This window comes from Diadema setosum, chromosome 1 (assembly GCF_964275005.1).
Source record: "Diadema setosum chromosome 1, eeDiaSeto1, whole genome shotgun sequence".
NCBI classification, from domain to species: domain Eukaryota; kingdom Metazoa; phylum Echinodermata; class Echinoidea; order Diadematoida; family Diadematidae; genus Diadema; species Diadema setosum.
Genome location: NC_092685.1, coordinates 9,030,300 through 9,049,724, shown reverse-complemented (window position 1 = coordinate 9,049,724; position 19,425 = coordinate 9,030,300). Strand labels below are relative to the sequence as shown.

The 19,425-nt window shown below is 40.5% G+C and overlaps 1 protein-coding gene across 1 annotated transcript in view; it reads right to left on the bottom strand.

Annotated features, from left to right (window-relative positions):
• LOC140233940 (uncharacterized) overlaps positions 1-19,010 on the bottom strand; it is a 142,230-nt gene extending 123,220 nt beyond the window's left edge. Inside the window, exon 1 of the mRNA XM_072314038.1 lies at positions 18,824-19,010. The gene's annotated coding sequence lies outside the window, so the exon portion shown is untranslated. The remainder of the gene's footprint in view (positions 1-18,823) is intronic.
• Positions 19,011-19,425: the final 415 nt, after the last annotated feature.

Sequence of the window (19,425 nt, the reverse complement as noted above, 5' to 3'; positions counted from 1 at the left end):
TCAGACAAAGCAGTGAAAATGTTGAATTGCACATGATGATGATGGATTTCACGGTACCGTGGCCTTAAGGCTAGTTTTATTTCATAATTATACAATTACTTCGTGTGTGCATTCGACAGATGACTCGTACCTGGTTGATTAGGTGGCAAGCAGGTTTCCATGAGGTTCAGAATGTCACTTATTATCATATCGTAATCGAGCCGAGACCTTCAAGTGTCCGTGTCATAATGAGGGGGGGGGGGTGGAGAGATAGTAAGAAAATGGAACTAGCGGGAGTTGGGACATTGTTTTTTGTGTTGTTTTTTTTAGTTTTTTTTTAAAGCAAAACAAAACAGAAGGTTCGCACGAGGAATATAACTTTGTATGTGATTTTTTCCCCCTTCAAATCATTTAACGGGTCGATGCATAAGCATGACTGCGTGGAACAGTCAGTTGGTATGCTAACGGGATCAGGTGTTCTGGGGTCGTTCAGAATGATTGATTCGTATCACACTGGGTATCCCACTGGAGATACAGTCATCGCAGGACCCGAATAACAACAAAGGCTTTGGAACATTTCTTCTTTTGCGTTTGAGCTTTACAGCTGTTGCACCCTGTGGAGAATTTGTGTTTCTCTCCAGTTCGAACTTTTTTTTTCTTTGGTGGGACGTGCTACTCTTTGCATTGCATATACCGAGACTTCAGCGCAGTCTGGCGAGGAATTATGATAAATAAATGCGCATCACGTGACCAGGTAACACAATCACGGACGAGCAGACGATGTTGTTTACGCGCGTCCGCGAAAGCTGGTTGCCAGGCAACGACACAGGGATCGCATCGCTGGGGACTTGTGTTTCATTGGGGGAGAAACGGCGATGAACGCTATCAACACAACACCGCAGTACAGAGTAAGGTGGTCGTGGAAAGTTGCGCTCGTGTCTAATGAAGTGATGAAAAATAACACCAAGGTGTTTCACCAAGCAGGTGCAGCAAACAAGATAGCTAGACACACGAGGCCAGAATGTTGTAACGCCCATCGGTCAGGCGCGCCGGAAGCAGTTTTGGATTGGGGGGGCAAACATTGGAGGGGGCTCAAGATTAGACCATGCATTTATGTTACACAATATACACATACACACACACACACACACACACGCACACACATCTATTATATATATATATATATATATATATATATATATATATATATATATATATATATGTAAAGTGGCCTACGGGGGGTCGAAACATGGGGGGAACCATAAAGTAATTTTGACGGTCTGTATGCTTGTGCGTGTGTGCGTGAGCAATAATGGGACTACAATACATTACGGAATGTGATACATTCAACAACGCAGTCATTGAGGAACATTGTAAGTTTTCCTTACATGGATTATGGAATGACGGTGTGAAACGATAGACAAATTATATACTGTCAGCAACATAAGGTGAATGGCATAACAATAAAATGCGAGCGAGCGAAGCGAGCGAGCTTGAAAATTTTGATATTCTACAGTTCCAAAACTGGGGTTTGTAGCTATATCTTTCACTTTGGAAATTAATGGGGCGGCGCATCGGGCGCAACTGCTGGCAATTACTGGCAGCAACATTAGAATGGCATAACGATTCAATGCGAGCGAGCAAAGCGAGCGAGCTTGAGAATTTTGACATTTTACAGTCCCCAAACTCCCGTTTGTAGCTATATCTTTCGCTTTGGAAATTAAGGAGGGGGGGGGGGCATCGGGCGCAACTGCTGGCAATTACTGGCAGCAACGTTAGGAGAGTGGCATAACGAGTCAATGCGAGCGAGCGAAGCGAGCGAGCTTGAAAATTTTGACATGCTACAGTCCCCAAACTCCCGTTTGTAACTATACCTTTCGCTTTGGAAATTAAGGGGGGGGGGGGGGCATCGGGCGCAACTGCTGGCAATTACTGTCAGCAACATTAGGAGAATGGCATAACGATTCAATGCGAGCGAGCGAAGCGAGCGAGCTTGAAAATTTTGACATTCTAGAGTCCAACAACTGCCGTCGTAGCTATGTTTTTCGCTTTAGAAATTAAGGGGAAGGCGCACCGGGCTCAACTGCTGGATGCGAGCGAGCAAAGCGAGCGAGCTTGAAAATTTTGACATTTTACAGTCCAAAAGCTGCCGTTTGTAGCCATATTTTTCCCCTTTTATTCATATATATACATATTTATTTTATTTTCTTTGTTTATTCATTTATTTTTATTATTATCATTTTTTTTGGGGGGGGGGCTTTTTGGGGGGGCAAAAATGCGTTTTGCCCCCCACTTTTTGGATTGGGGGGGCGGCCGCCCCCCCTGCCCCCCCACTTCCGGCGCCTATGCCATCGGTGAGTGTGTGATATATATAGTTTACAAAGATAGCAAAGACTCTCTGGATAGTAGTATAAAAGCAAATGAAAACGGTCATTATTTTTTTTTCACATCTTCTTATATTGCTGGCGTCTCTGTAAATATCAATGTCCTGATTTGAACTACGAGGGAAATTACGGACAGAGGGAATAACATAACGCTGAAATAAACTGAATCTTCGTATCAGGGATGAACTGAATTCATCAAATTCGAGCTCAGACAAGGATAGTTGAAGTGTATTATGATGATATTCAAATTACATGGCTCATTTCAATACTGTAATAGCAATCACAGTGGTGCTTTGTAGGCGGTTGGTGAAGTTAGTCATTTGTGTCATCGAAATCAAGAATGGTTCTTCAAGTATGATGATAATTTTGTAGGCCCCCGTACAATGTTAAAATCCCTTGAAAGATCCTATTAATAAACCGTACGCTGTGACTCTCTCACAGCTGCACCGGGCTGCTGCCACACACCTTGCTCGTCTCATCTTCAGCAAAATTTTTATTTCCACAATCTATACTACGTGCATCTTTGCGTGTGTCTTATCTCTGTGGTCGTCATAAAATCTAGGCACGGCGTGGTATAAGTAAGCAGCGCTCGTGTGACCTTTCCGATTGTGTTTCTAAACTAGCAGGCGAGAGACTGATAAATTTCAACGGTTAAAATGTCCCCATCGATTTTGCGTGTTAGCGTGGACATAAGAAGAGGGAAGTGTCGGCATTTCTGCGAATGTGCTGATGTAAACTCATGAATGCACGAGACACGTGCCTGTACCATCTGGCGAGGAGATCGGTCTACGGAGGATTAACTTGCATGTTCCATTTTGTTTTGGTTGTTGCTAGGTTACGCATGGGATGCATCGTTCTCCTTGCGAGTTCCATTCTCATACCGCACGTTCCGACAGGGACATCCTTGCGGCATGGACGTAAGAAGGAGCGATCAGCAGACAAAATGGCAACGAAATACTGACCGCATCTCTAGTGAACATTAAAATCCACCCTAAAAATGCTGCGTTTTTTGTGGCTAAAATAATTCTTATAATTATGTACCATATTAAAGGTATAGGGGATACCTTTTACAGACCTCCCAAAATGCAGCAAAACATTAAATATGAACCTCAGGGGACTTGTATAGGCCACTGCTGAGAAATTTGGAAGTCAACAGTATCTTCAATTTGAATAATGCACAAAACTCAACTGCTCAGTAGTTCTGTGTGTCAGCCACACTTAAGCCTTTTTGTTGCAGTCTTCTGTATTCTTTATCTATAAACACAAATCTAAAAGTATAAGCTGATGTAATAACATATAGAGTGTGTGGCAAGAATGTATACAGAAATGTTTGTAAGTTTTGATGAACTTTCTTCACAAAATATACATGATGGACACACATGCAGTGCATGGGTCTGCAAAGGTAGCCTAGAAATGTACTGGAATTTACGGTGAGCCCCGAAAAAAATTCAATTCAAAATCTTAACGGTCAATAAAAATGTACTAAATGTTGCCTTCCACTTTCAATACTTTATGGGAGTTTCTAAAATGATACTCTCTTCAACATACCACTGTATTTATACAACTCTTCATAAAGGCATGCAAATGGGATTCCCTACCTTTAACTGCCTTAGCCAGCATACTGCTGTTGATATTGGCATGAATAAAACAAACACATTAACAACCCGCAAAGGCGTTTCATCTCGTTGGATGAATTCTGTATATGGAATAAACACTACAGTCGGCAGTGCGCTGCAGTGCAAATTCTACCTTAACAATCATTATTACTACTACAACCACTACTAATATTACTACTACTACTACTGCTACTACTACTACTACTACTACTACTACTACTACTACTACTACTACTACTACTACTACATTGTTCTCCTAATGCAACTCACAAACTTTTCTGTCCTTTCTTTTAACGATATAGAGCAGTCATTTTATTTTTTTTTTTTTAATCCTGGAAACTTATGCATTCCCGAATCATGTAAACGTGTGTGTATTTGAGATATGCCTAACTCATGACTACCAGACTACCAGCCTGCAGCGATGTTTTGCCACTAAATCCATGAATGAGTGATTTGTTTATATCATGGTACAACTCTAGTTTGATATATAACTTGCATTCAAGTAGTTGGGACTCTCAAAAACTCCTATAAATCTCGAATTACCAAAACGATATGCATCGTAAATCCGATTTGCCCCCATTCAAGCTGCGACGGTGCACAAGAACGTCCCGGGACTCCTATATACTCTCATCGATTCGATATTGAAATTCAATCAATGCTAAATCTCACACTGTGTGTCCCACATCCCCTCGATTTGCGAACGCTGATAGATATTTACGTGTCTCCGTGCTGTGTAGTCTGTCTCCCTTTCTTTCTCTCTCTCTCCTGCTACTCCACCCCCTCCTCTCTGTCTCTCTTTTCACTGTCGCTCGCGGGAGAGTCGCGTTGCTCGCCAAAAGCAGCTAAAGTGACGGAGTACACACTTTAATTTGTCGGAACTTGCACGGCTATTCCACCGCGGGGGATGGTCCTCGATTTCTAGCGCTAAACAGAATTCTCCAAAGCAAGCCTAACGCAATTTTGTTTGTGAATGATCAGGTAAATTTCCGCTAGGCATACTTCAGTTTTGTCTGTCTTCTATGCCCTCCTTATACGCAGGAGAGATACTCTCCTACTCAACAGTCCGGCAATGGGTGATTCGAAATAGAATTGCACTGAGGGGTTGGACATGTTGCAAATACTTTCTAGTAAACACGCCGATGCGGTAGGCCAGCAGTAATATCTTTAGCTCTCTGCATGCCACATTGATTACATGTCCATACGTATGAATGTAACATTTGTGCACATTTTGCCTCATTGACACATAAGGGGTTAAGAAGGATGAATGTGAAAGCAAATATTCCATCATTGCACTACTTACTCGATGGTCTGCTGTCTGTTTATTAAATATATGTTTTAAAAAAAACTCAGCTCTTCTGATATATAAGAGTACTCTTATTGTACCGGCTTCTTCCACTTGTTCATATGGAGATCAATCTTTTGTTATTGCAACATCGATTTTGTGGAATAGGCTGCTAGATAAACTTATTGGGTTGAGACAGACACAAGTAATTGCAAAATCTTTCAAAACTTTTTTTTTCTAATGTTTGGGAAGTTCTTTAAAGAGAATCTTCTTGATTATTATGCGCTACAGAAATGCATTATTATTACAGGATTTAACAAGGATACAACAATGTGTAATCCAATATCAATAACATTGTAAGGTATAATTCTAGTGCCACTGCTTATGCGGTTAAGAAAAGTTATCTTACATGCTGTATATTACATTGCAATGGATATGATTATATCAGCCTTAATTTGCGCGATTTCAATGAATGAAGCACATAGAAAGTAGAGAAGGACTATCACACCAGTTTTCTATGTTTTGTTCAGCAAAACGACACCCCCAACACACACACTATCACGCATATACACTCACGTAATATACACAAGGAAGAGTCGAGTATAAAATGATGGCAATAGTACATTAGCATGAATACAAATACGTTAAATTGCGCCTGGAAATGTGTTAACGAAATGACCTCGATGAGAACAGATTTGTCCGAGAACGAAAGCTGACTGTGATTTATCGAATGATGGTTTTACAGTCTGCCGCGTCATTCGTTAGACTCGCGTCGCCTAATTATATTTAGCACGCACGGGACTAAGCGGCAACGGAGGCTTCGCGGCAAGCTTTGAAAGCAGTTTTAAAAATCGCTCGAAGAATTTTGGAGTGTGATGGAGGCGAGAAGTGTCGTGCCTCCTTCCCAACGAGTTCTGTAATTACGGCTCGCTGCTTCACGTGGCGAATAAAACAAACAAAACAACACAACACAAAGGTTGTGTTTTTCAAGTGAGTGCCTCTCCACTATAAAATTCACACGGAGGGACGTGTCACTCCGGAATTGAAAGTTAAGTGTCGTGTGTATTGTTTTCTAAGGAGAAAAGAACAAGGGAGGAAGCAGAGGTAAAGAATTACATAAATGAAGAAAGCGCAACCATGTTTTGTTGTTTGACATAATGATATATTAAAGGAAAACATCCCTACCTCTTGAGGTTATCATGACATGTACATGTATAATCGTTATCATTCGCTATTCATCAACACCAATTCTGTTTAAAATGTTTTAAATCTTCAAACCCAAATGCGTTTCGGTTTCGCAATGTTTAGTTTGGGGGTTTTTTTTAGCCAAAAACTTAATACACTCTTTCTTTCAAAGGCGTTCCTACTCCATCGTTGTGCCGCTTGTCTGAAAAGATAAGAAAAACAAACAAGCAAACACACCCACACACGCATAGAAGAATATAAAGGTGATCTATGCAACGTCCCGTGAACTGTAACGTGTCACATTGCTTTGAATGCGGTAGTTCTACATCTCACGAAGATTACAGACCATATGCATAACGAACGGTGTGATGAGTTAAGACCGTGTTTACACGACGCTTTCAGCATTTCTTTGAGATTTATGGTTTGTTTAGACCAAGCCAGGCAAGTGATGACGCAATACTAGTGACAGTATCTGCGTCAGGTTCATAAGTCTGAATGAGTCTGCTTCAATCAGCCCTTTACAAGTGATTTTAGATCAAACTGTTCAAGCAGAATATTTCAAAGTGAATTCTGACTAACATGACTAAACATTCATCAAATGCGTTTGTTTTCGTGTTTTTCCCTTGGTTTGAGGGCAATTTTGCTTTAGCTTTTATATGACGGTGCATGCTTGTCATCTAGATGAATAGAAAATGCATGCCGTATTCCGCATTATACATGTCTTTTTTTTTAACAGTGATATTTGGTTTCATTCATTGCCATAAGCATAAACAACGAACAGGCAAAAGCAGCAGTAATGCACACTTGAGCTTGATGATGCTGTAAACACGCATGTCACTCTGACATCGTAATCGATGGCAACCTGTAATGTATAAAATTGCTGGTCTTTAATTTGTCTCCACATCTGGGAAAGTCTTTGCGATGCAAGGTTTCAGTGAAAAAGTATACGTGCAAATTGCAGTCATCCGTGTAGGAAAAAAAAAAAAAGATTCTGCCAGCTATACGTGTATTACGCGAACATGCTATCAGTTCCCCGATCCAGGGGAAAGGGAAAAAAAACCGGGAATGCTCTATTTTATCCGAGAAGGGGGGGGGGGAGTGTTTTCAAGCCCCTTTGTTTTATCAATGGTTTTAACTAAGACGTGTTATCCTGTTCAGTCTGAAACATAGTACTGTTATCCCTATATATCAATTCCAGACATCTGCAGTCTCTAATTACGCTATGTTTCGCAGATGCGACATAAGCCCTGACGGAGGTTTCTGAATGGAACGCGCCGAGCCACGCATTTCTTCCCCCATTTTCTTTTGTCACGCGTGGTTGTTTCAATCAATCAGGGACAACCCGGTACTGTGTCTCGGCTGCTTAAGTGTGACTGACTTGATTTTTTTGAGGTGCGATGCTAGATTTCAGTGTTATCATTGAGGATGACTCGAATTGCTACGCCTCTTTTATCTCCAGTGGCGTGTCGCGTGGATAATTAGTCACCTGATAGTACATTTTACTCATCTTGTCTTATCAGGCCCCGTCATCTTCATTTGGAAATAGTGAAAGACAAGCCTTTCTTTTCTTTTCTTTTCTTTTCTTTTTTTTTTTTCCTCGGGTGAGTAGAAGAAGTAGGCTTTTTTTCCAAACCTTCGACACCACCGTAGACTTAAATCAGATTTGTCAAGACTGGTTAAACTCACACATGGGTGTCATTGTGAACCACTCCATTCATTTCCGGTTAACATGATATTGTAATGAGGGTCGCTGTGTAAGGAGGTATAGGGCCGAGAGCAATACAAGCAGAAATAGTCGCTTTCATTCACGAAACGTTACTTCACTTTTCAAAAGAACTACATGCACTGACTTATAGTCATTTGTTCATGCTACCTCGAGGGCACGATTTTGTTTGCTTTTTTTTTTATGAGAAAAGATGACATCATTCCAATGCATGAAATTTTGCACTACTACGCACTCTTACTTATAATAACAACAACAACCATACTAAGTCCAATTCATCGAAGAAAGCTACAGAGCACTTCAGCATTGTAACTTCTCTACCGGAGGGCCCCGCCATCACTATTACCCGATATAGCGTTGATATACACCCATTTATACTCCTGGGTCGAGAGGGACATGGTGGATTCAAAACATCTTGTCCAAGGCACGTGATGGGATTCGAACTCGGGATTTCCGATTGAAAGTCAGTTGTCTTATCCACTATGCCAGCGAGCCCCTATTTTTTATCATACGTTCATTTCACTGAAACGTCTACCTTTCTGTTTGTTCCTTTCTACACCTTAGTACTTACTCAATTCAGCTTGAACATTGAAAACATTGATCTAGGCTTTTTTTACGACATGAAATGTCTCATCTCTTTCCTCCCTTTAATTTGTTGTTTCCTCTTCCTTACTTTTCCCCGCACTCTTTGTAGTTGGAAAGTTCTTCACCTCCCTCTTCCCCCTTCCTTCTGAGGTATCCATAGTATGAGCAGATTCTTTTTAGTGGGTACACCTCCATTGTTGTTTTTTTTCGCAGAATAAATCATATCTGTATATACTAGTGTACCTCTTGTTGTACTGATTGTATGAACATGTTGTTATTCTGTACTTAATGTGTATCATTCAAATTCACACATTGCTTTGTATATTCTCTTTAAAAATGAAAGTAAAGTTTAAATTGAATTGAACTGAACATGACATTATGCCTCTTTACTTTAAGTCACCCAACTCCGACCTTAGATTTCCCTCGTTACGTCATTGAGAAACACCGATTATGGGTGATACGGGCTACCACACCTCCCCCCGATCGGAGATGGGCGGGGAGATTGAGCAGGCTTCTCCACAAGGAAGCTCGTCAATTACCAGCTGATTGGGGGATCACAGCTACAGCTATTCATATAGTGGGCCAAAAAAGGGGGCCCAAACTGAAGCTTCGGCAGGGAGATGAATCAGATACATATGAACACTGTTCTGTCTCTGGATTGATTTCATCATGGAGGGGGCAAAAGACCACATTACAGTGCTTCGAAATGGTAATGTAGTATTAGATGGTTATAGGTATAAGCATCTATAGTTCAATATTTTGACATGCCGCAGACTTAGATGTTCAAGATTGTCTTAGATTCGCAAAAGCAATAGCACTTGAAGTACATCGCCATACTTAGGATTGTGATAGGGTTTTAGGTTTAGTCTGATGTGAGGATTAGGATTAGAGCTAGGGTTATGTTTGAGGGTAAACTTATATTATGTTTGGCTTAGCGTGCAGATATTTCAAGAGAGCAATTGTCGCAGGAGCAAATATCATGGAACCACCGCACGCAGGCACATGGTGTTATTTATAAGTCTGAAAAATAGACTGCAAAACATGTTTTGTTCTTTTATTCTTTAGTTATAGAGAGTACAAAGATTTGCTTCAGTCTTTTTAAAGGTACGATATTCTTTCGCATCAACAATATCAGCATAACGACTGTTAATGTACACTTTTTACTGTTTATTTTTGTGAGATGTGTTTTGTGCGTGTTATTTTTTGTGCTACCACGACGTATTGTTATTTTTTTAGAAAATAAAAAACATGAAAATAAACTGAACTGAAAACTGAAACTTAAGATAATTAATAAGCATAAAAGATTATGATAAAACATTTGGAAATTAGTGATTGTATTATTAAACATATCACTGAAATGCTTTTCCTGTTATGGATTACTGGAATATGTCACACTCTGTAATCAAACAGAGACAAGCCATTTAATAGATTTTTGTCAGTCCATCATCAACGACCGGTCAAAATGGCTAACTAGGTTTGACTGTTTATTTGTTAAATGTTTGGTTCTTGTTTTATATGTCTTACTGCTCACTAATGCTCCTGCTATGGCGTATTGGATCTTTCCTATAATCTGTATGCGTCCCATTACAAGATTTTTTCTCTCTTTATCTCCTTTTCAAACAATGCAGCAAGGCAACCTACTGAATATTGTATCATCTACTTGAAATGACTATGCACCACTGGTAGGATATGGGTTTCGTGTCCGTATTTTTTTTTCTCCTTACGAGGAAAGCCCAAAACACAAACTGTGAACGACTCGCGCCAGTCGTCCGTTAACCGACCCCTCGTCTGCCAGGGTAATTCTAATTAATTCCGACAACCCAGCAGTTGATGAAGCAGTCGTTCATCCCCCGTCTCTTGTGATAAAAAAGGACACAGTACATAATTACGATCAGAAATCATGAGATACCAATGGGTACTCCTATCATCATGGAGCCACCGATGGGACTGTGTAAATGATTTCTATATAATACTGTGGCAACTGGCGGCCTTGCACAAAACACACGACAATAAAGGTAAATGCGACAATGGGCACAGACATTGTGACGATGAATCGCACTGACCTAAATAATAAATTACATATCAATAATTTCCATGCTGCATTACTTTTGGGCAACAAGGAACCATCATAGCATTACAACGTCTGTCTAGCTCCGACGCTCTGGTATGAATGTGTCTCATAATGCAACGTCTCTGATGTCGCAATAACAGAAAGCAAAGCCCGCAGTTCCTGAATGAATGAGGGCATGTGCATGTATGTGCCTTCTACGGAATGCGTAATACCATGACTATTCTATTTTGTTTCAATACGTCATGCGATTATATTTTACAGACGTACTTTTCTGGATAGGTTTTGATCTATTCATGTGACCGATCAAGTTGTGAAGCCCGATAAGTCGGTGTATGTCATGTGACTTTGTGACGAACCCGGGCAGCATCCATCAAACATCTATCGTGCGACTCCTTTGATCCCCACAGTAATGCACGTCATGAACATGCACACATAAACAAACAAACATAAAAATGAAACATAAAAAGATTATTGCGGGCACTAATTAAATTTGACTCTGTTATTAAATTTTTACTCTTATCCGGTCTCTTGTATACATGAGCGCCTCTCGGCAAAACCATTATTATTTTGTTAGACTATTATGTGTACGATCACGATACATTCACCTGGCGATAATTGCAGCTATTACTGATATCGCCCTCTACATCTCTACAGCCAGACTTTCTTCCTCTCGGGACCTCAGGGACACCAGGACCATGAAGTCAGGGGCAGTAAAAGAGAATGAATGTTCGGACGTGTACTGGATCCAGTCCATATATAGCAAGGGCTGTGCACTATCGGTCAACATCAACGAACGCGATCAGGAGCACTTTTTCCTATAGCCGCCCCAGCAGGAGGACTAAGAAACGTGATGTTACCCTGGCGTATAATAGATAATGGAGTGCACATGATTATACTCTGTAGCATTCACGTCCAGTGGAACTGACATTTTCATAGACCTCGGCAGACAAAGAGCTACATGTACTTGAATGTGGAAACTACCTAAAAGTCGTCTGGAATCTATAACTGAGACTTACACTTTACGTCTCAAAACAGGCGTTAATTAAATTAGCACGAGACTTTTTGCACTCGAGTGTCAGCATTTTTTTTTTGTGCATCATTTCTTCTTTGAATATCGTTCTTGTTCGTTTGATATGTCATACATTCGCTGTATACATGAACATTTTCATTACCATACATTACATACATTGCATTCTTGTTCGTTTGATATGTCATACATTCGCTGTATACATGAACATTTTCATTACCATACATTACATACGTAATTGCATGGTCTCTTTTTTTTTCTTTTTTTCACCCTAAATAATGCCGTGGTACACAATATGGTACAGTAACTTTAATGACAATAGTTCCCGTCACATTTTGAACAAAATATTTAAGAAAGCATCACAACGAGTGCTGAAGCCAGGGTAGATCCTTTGTGAAAGAAAAAAAAAAGCAGTTTATAGAGATGCTATGTCAAGTGACTGCTCGCAGCCAAGTCGGGTCAGGCCGCCAACAATGTCAACGTTTTGTGACAGAGGGCACTGTATAGCGTACGGCAGGGCGAGCAAGTGCCAAGTGGCTTTAGCCAGATCTTGATCAAAATAACACACGGATTATGCATCACTGTGAAATTGCACTTGCAGGTGATTGGAATAGCCTCCAACGAGCAATCTACTCTCCCTCTCGCTCCCCCCCCCCCCCCACCTCTTCCTTCACTCTCACTCGCTCTCTTCCTCACTTCCCCAGCAATCGGACATTTTTAGGGAAACAAGCCTACTACAGCGCGTTACCCTGTCGTGACCTTCGACCTCTGTTTGAAACTCCTTGCACAGTGACTTCATTTACTTTTACACCTCTAATTCTGCAGATGCTCCGACAAAAGGGTATTGGCGCCAATTCTGTCGCCTGGGTTGTCTGTACGCAACACACGCCATACTCTACAAACCACTTATCACTCGCTCCGTTTAGGCATGTGTTTAAGAATCGTGCAAAAATGCTTCTGACTTGTTGTTTGTTAGGTCTTTTTTTTTTTCTCCCAAGACTAGGATAATTCGGAAGACCCAGGTCTCATCAAAGTAAGTTGTGTGGAAATAGTGTCGAAGTAATAAGTATGATAGATATCGATGTGTGTCTAAAGAATTGCTAATAATCGAAAGGAAATTTAAATAATGTCCACTAATGATCCATGTCTTTAATAAAAACATCCCAATGTTTATAAAATTCAGCACAGAATATTCACCATGATATCTAAATGTAGTTTCCACATACCACTTGCGCCCAAATTTACATTCAATCATCGTGTCCGTATCTGCTTCTTTTTCTATTGCAATGAAATCAACTTTCATTTAATTACTCTAGTCTAATGAGCACCTTTGATGGTGCCGATGGTGCCGATGGTGCTAATGACCACGTGGTAAAATTGTTGCATATCCGTCACTGCATGACTGGCGCCAGCCATGGTGTCGATGGCGCTATAATGACCACACTGTGAGTGATGCACCACCCAAACTTCAAGCAGTCAGTGCATAGTGTAGACTATCACATGGTGAATATTGTTTTCATATCTCCTTCACCATGTGTTTGTCACGTGTAAATTTCATTCGAATGTAACGTGCACCTTTCGTGATGTCGAAGGTGTAAATAACTCAACGAATATTGTTGTGTCGACATGTCTTTCCCAACACTAATTGCATCTATCGTGGTGCCGTCTTTTATCGAATACATTGAAGCATAGGAACATCTAACAGGACACCATGACGGAAATACAATTGATGTCGCCACGGAATGCGCTATCGGTATGTGGTATACTGTGTGACAGAACGATCCTAAGCAAGAGATATGACACCAATGTAGAAGCCATCATCGATGTTGATGATCGGTAATCGTGCTGAATAACATGTGAGTGTCCTTTAACGATGTCGGCAAGCATAGTATATCAATGGCCTAGTTAGATGAAATGGATATCGGAAGCAGAATCGAGGCGAACTGTCTTGTTCAGTACGTCTCCTTAAGTTAATACAAATGTATTTTCCTGGATATAAAATTCATGTTATCAGTCAGCCAAAACTCCAAAATGATATTACCAAAATAAGAGAAAACAAATAATAAAAAAAAAGTGTGCTCTTGTATACATTTGTAGATTCAACGTGTGGTTGAATCAAAGCAAGGTAATAGTAGTAACACATGAATAAGACAATACATTGTTTGAAGACCTTTCAGACTACTTAAAGATTCTTAAAAACAGTGTCTGGGCAGCCGTGTAAGATGGAGTCAACTTACCTCGTTCACGTGATTATGACAATGTCACGGACCTCACGAGCTTCGATCACAGGCGGGATTTGCTTCCCATCTGGTTATTATTATTCCACAACGAGCGTATCTTTTTGATGCGATTTTCACTCTTGGTTATCCCTTCAGCACTTCAGTACAGTACAAGAGTGAATCACACGAGCCGAGATTTTAACAATCCGTAGAAACTTATACCAATCAAATCCATTCAGTAAGGAGATTGCTCTTGGACTTTAACATGATTGCGGGTTCATGAAACGACAATAATAGTTGGTATAGTACGAGACAGACCCGAAGATCCCAAACGCGCCTGCGCAATGTAGAAAGCAGACGAATGGCGGAAGGGAAATGGAACAAAGTGCTAGTTTGTTGTACGCCACTATTTTGGAAGATGTATGGGATTTGCACGTCCGTAATTCAACCCGTCAACACTCATGATCCTGATCGAAGGACTCGCGTTGGGCCAAATGTGAATTACAGGGCTCGCTCAAAGTCAAGTTGGTTTCTTTCTACCACTAAAACTCATACAAATCCCTCACCCCACATCTCCCCTCTCTCTCTCTCTTATTCTCTTTTCCTCAGTATGTATATTATGTCTTTTTCCCTGTTTCTCTTTCCCATGAAGAGACTGGGGTCAACCTCATTATTTTGAGCCGTCTGTTTAACAGCTTTGGTCCTGAGCAGATAATCAAGTATCGTATGGAAATGATAAAATTTGGTCAAAGTGGCGTCATCATTTTACACAATTTACGGAGGCAAGAAATAAATGTTTTTTGTTCCGGAGCTGAAAGGCTGAGAATTTTCGTGCTAAAGACTTCATAAAGAAATTTCAGGGGGTGTCTTAAACACTGGTAAGTTTAGGACGTAATGAATTAAAAGCTGTTAAACTCATTTAATTTAGCAATAACTTGACAAGATGTACATCATCATGAGCACTGTGGTAAGGTGGATAAGATTTGGGATTTTTAAATACAAGCTGTGGGGTTCGAACCCTACCTAGTTCGTTCATCCTTGGACAAGATGCTAACTTGGCCTACATGCCCCTCTTTACCCAGGTGTGTAAATGGGTACCTAGCAATGCAGGGTTAGTAGACACTGAAGAGGCATAGGAAACCAGGTTATGTTACTCTATGTAGCTACATATTGCTGAGTAGTGTATTCTGGGGCAGTCCAAGTCCAGTTACTAGAAGTAGTCCAAATCGAAGACAGGGAAACAGTTTCAAAACCACAGAGGACAACTTTATTTTGGGTTAGTAAGAAAAACAGTACTTGTAAGCCACAACGCTTAAAGCTTTAAAAATCACGGGTAAGAAATGGAGAAGAATACTATACTGACGGGTTACAAGGTAAGTATAAGCAGAGAGTTTTTTTCCATATATCCTTCCACTGTACCGCGTTTCTAATGGCGATTGTCATGATTTCACATAAACTTTCCTAACACATTCATGAATTGTTCAAATAACTATTTATAGCGCAGCAACTACTCCGGTTTGTAATGCTACTATTTCCTTCAACAACTGTAACTGTCACTGTAACTATAACTGCTACTATGATGACAACACTATCAATGACAGCGACGATAATGATAAATGATGATGGCAGTCAATGGTACTGAAATGAGGACTTTAAGCAACACATGTAAGAGTAAGAGTATAATAAACAAGAGTATAGGAGTATAAGCATTTACAAAACTAAGAGCCGTGACCAAGAATGAGGAATAACGTGAACATTTCTGCATTTTCTTGTTGAAAGTTTAGGATATTGATTTCTTAAACAGAGGCATGCTTGTTTGCTGACATGGGTAGCTCTGGGACAACATTGTGTCGCTTACCTAACTTTTTCTTTCCACTTTTGATATACCGTTAAGGGTCATTGCAAGTGCAATCAACGTTGTTGGAATGTAACATCGGAATTCTAAACTCGCCGTGGCGATATGGCGAAGAGATAAAAACATTTTTCCTTCTTTACTCTGCCAGACATCAGCCAGGAAAGCCGCGATGTACCGCAGCTACACGTGAGAATGATGATTAAGGTAGCAAGGTTATGTACGCTTCTTCATTTGTTCAGCACTTCAATTAATTTATCTAAGGGAATATCAACATTTCTGGAAGATTTTTAAAGATGAGCAAAAACAATTTTTTTTTTTAATGGTTTCGTAGAAATGGTACGATATGAAAAAAAGCAATTACACAATGAACAGCTGTGATTACCTTCTAGCTTCATGTGTCATTAATATTATCAACTGAAATTGAACAAGAAAAAAACACTTCATGGCTGAACGTAATTTTACAACTTGGAATAACATAAGTATTAGCGAAAGAATGCACCAACTTTAGCTTTTTTTAATACGATTTTCATGATTACTCGAAGAGAACATCCTAGGATGAGGGAATGGAGAAGACAGAACAGTACATATAAGAATTTGTTTTGTACGTACATAAAATAAGGTTGAGAAAAACACAATGTATTTATGTGTGTTTGTTTGCGTGTGTGTGTGTGTGTGTGTGTGTGCGTTTGTGTGTATGTATGTGTGCGTGTGCTTTTTGTTTGAATGTGTGTGATACAAAGGCATGAATCGACAACAATGTTCGACCAGAGCAGAGTGGGACGGAGAGAGAGAAAAATATGCGGAAAGGAACCTAATAACATGGTACTACAATGAACATAGTCACATTACGAATCAGGACGGATCGAGTGCCGTCTGCCAATTCCATTTTCGTGCCAATCTAATCATGACGAGGAATGATGATTGCAGGCATCGTGTTCTCAACAGGAGAGATGTCCCGACATCGCAGTGCCCCATGGGATTGCATACTTTCGTGATCATTGTACTAGTCTCGGTACTTCTGATGGACGCTATATTGTATACAAGAACTTTATTTTCGATGTCAAAAAAAAAAAAAAACAAGTCCTGTGTAACGCATGCTTTATATAGTGTGCGATACTAAACTACCACATGATAATACCACTCGAGTAACTTGATACACATGACTATAAAAAAAGAATAACAAGAGTAGTAAAATGCTAATAGAAAACATAATGAATGACGTTTGCAAAATTGCAAACATTTTTGAGAGAACATTTCTTATTCCTACAATCCATCGGCAAAGATTTAGAGATCAATGGAAAAAAATAGATATAAACAATAGCTAATACAAAGCAAAATCTCCATATCTCGTTTGGAAACAAACAAGACAGGTAGATCAATACTGCTCACAGAGATATGTGTGTGATGTGATGAACTCTGTAAAAAAGAGAAAAATCCTGTAGTCTACGGCACGACGTCGAACTTCATAAGTTACTTAATTCTCATGACGAAATGATGCAGTGTGCTGCCAATGGAGACGTTTGGCATGCTACCGTTTTAAAGGCAGATACACAATGGAGAACATTTTTATTCAGTAAATAGATAAACCTTTTCAAACCTTCCAGCTGCAATCCCAGATAGACATTCCCATTCTCCTTTTCATCATTTAACAGTTAAAACATATACAAAATCTTTGAAAGACCCAAATAAAAGTTTTTATAGGTTTTAATTTAACGATAATTTCATGGAAATGTTTGGCTCGGTTCGGTGTTATTTCGATAATCTTTCTCCTTATAAAGTGATAGCAATGGAAACATGATAGGGGCTCATACACAAATAAACTTGAATTGTCCATTTTGTAAGGAAGTGATCAATGTTATTCGCAGAACTATGACTGAGTATCAATCTGCACACTATGCTCAGATTTATGCAAGCAGAGGAAAAATACGGAAGACCGCCATTATTAGTATGCAGAGCTTGATTTAGAGGAAATAGGAAGGATTCTTGTGAAATTTTCAACAAGATTTCTACCGATATGAATCAATATATAGTTATATATCTTTTCAGACCCTTCCCCGAGCGTGAAAAATAAAACAAAGTCAAAGCCCAAAAGTTTTAAATGGCGCCAACTATAACCCATCACACAATGAGGCTCCCTGTCACTCTTAGGATAAGTAGAGTGGACAAGTCTTTTATACGAAGGGGGGTTTTGTGTTAGAGTGGACGTGGCATACGCCCAAATGTGTGACGTCTCAACAAATTGTCAACAGTGATGCCCGTCGCGGCAACCCAGAGATGTCAGAGGTTAATCAAACGAGTGTCGGCCAATCTCCTCGTGGCAGGATGCGACATCTTGATTCCATCATATTTTCCCCCCTCCTCTCATCATCTTCCAACCCCACCCTCCTCTGCCTTACCCCTCACTCTTCATCCTCACCCCCCCCCCCCCTTCCCCGTCTGCAGACTGGTATGGATTGCGACCACATCGCACTGCGATCAAACTCCTTCCAAAAATAGTCCCAGGGAGTGTTTGTGTCTTGGAGATGAAGGCATCGCCTAGATGCACAATTTAAAAGCGAAATCTAGTTCTTAATGGATATACAGTTCGGTGATGGCATTTACGGAATAGGCTGGAAGAAACGGACTCTTCACTGCTTGAATATAGGTAATGCACCCACATATCACGCACAGGCGACTTTGCATCACATTTTACATCATAATGACGAAAAATACTGGCAACATGCACCCTTCTCTGTCTTACACCATCTCTCGTAACACCAGAGCAAGCCGAATTAAGTCTTTAATCTTCACCTTACGTCATGAAATAGACAGTACGTACACAAATCAAGAGAAAAATTAATCAAGATTTAACAAATCGGAGCAAAGTGAAATGAAGTATTCAATTTCTACAGACTTACCTGGGAGTTTGGTGCTTGGTAGTGAAGGCGTATCTGGTGGAGTTATTGCCGCGGCAGGCAATCCCTGTTATGACAAATGTATATCCAAAAGAAGCCAAGTGGGACGCGGAGCGGTCCGCCAAACGCAAGGCGGACGATGGGTGATGATGTTGATGATGATGATGCGCGGTGCATGCATGCAGAGAGCGGAGATGGGTTTCTCACTCCTGAGCTATTCCATGAGATCGACTGGAGACAGGTGCTGCGGGGAAAAAGGCGCGCAGCACTCGAGTGCCAAGACGACCGTTCTCTTCTCTCCCCCTCTCTGTCGATCACTCTCCACTTTTTACTCCTCCTCCTCCTCCACTGTTTCTGCCTATCTGTCTTTCTGCTCCCTCCTCCTTTAGTGTCTTGCTATTATTCTCCTTATAGCATCAACGCAGTTTGCCAGGGGCATTTAAAGTTTGTGTGCGGCGGGGTCGCCTGTGAAGATCCGAGTTCTCGACCAAAAGGCCTGACGAAGATGAATCAAAGATACTCAAGGCCTTGAGACGAAAGAAAAAAAGAAAGAAGAGAAAGGATTCAGAGAGCTGATAGTCCGATACTCTCGTGATGGCGCTCCG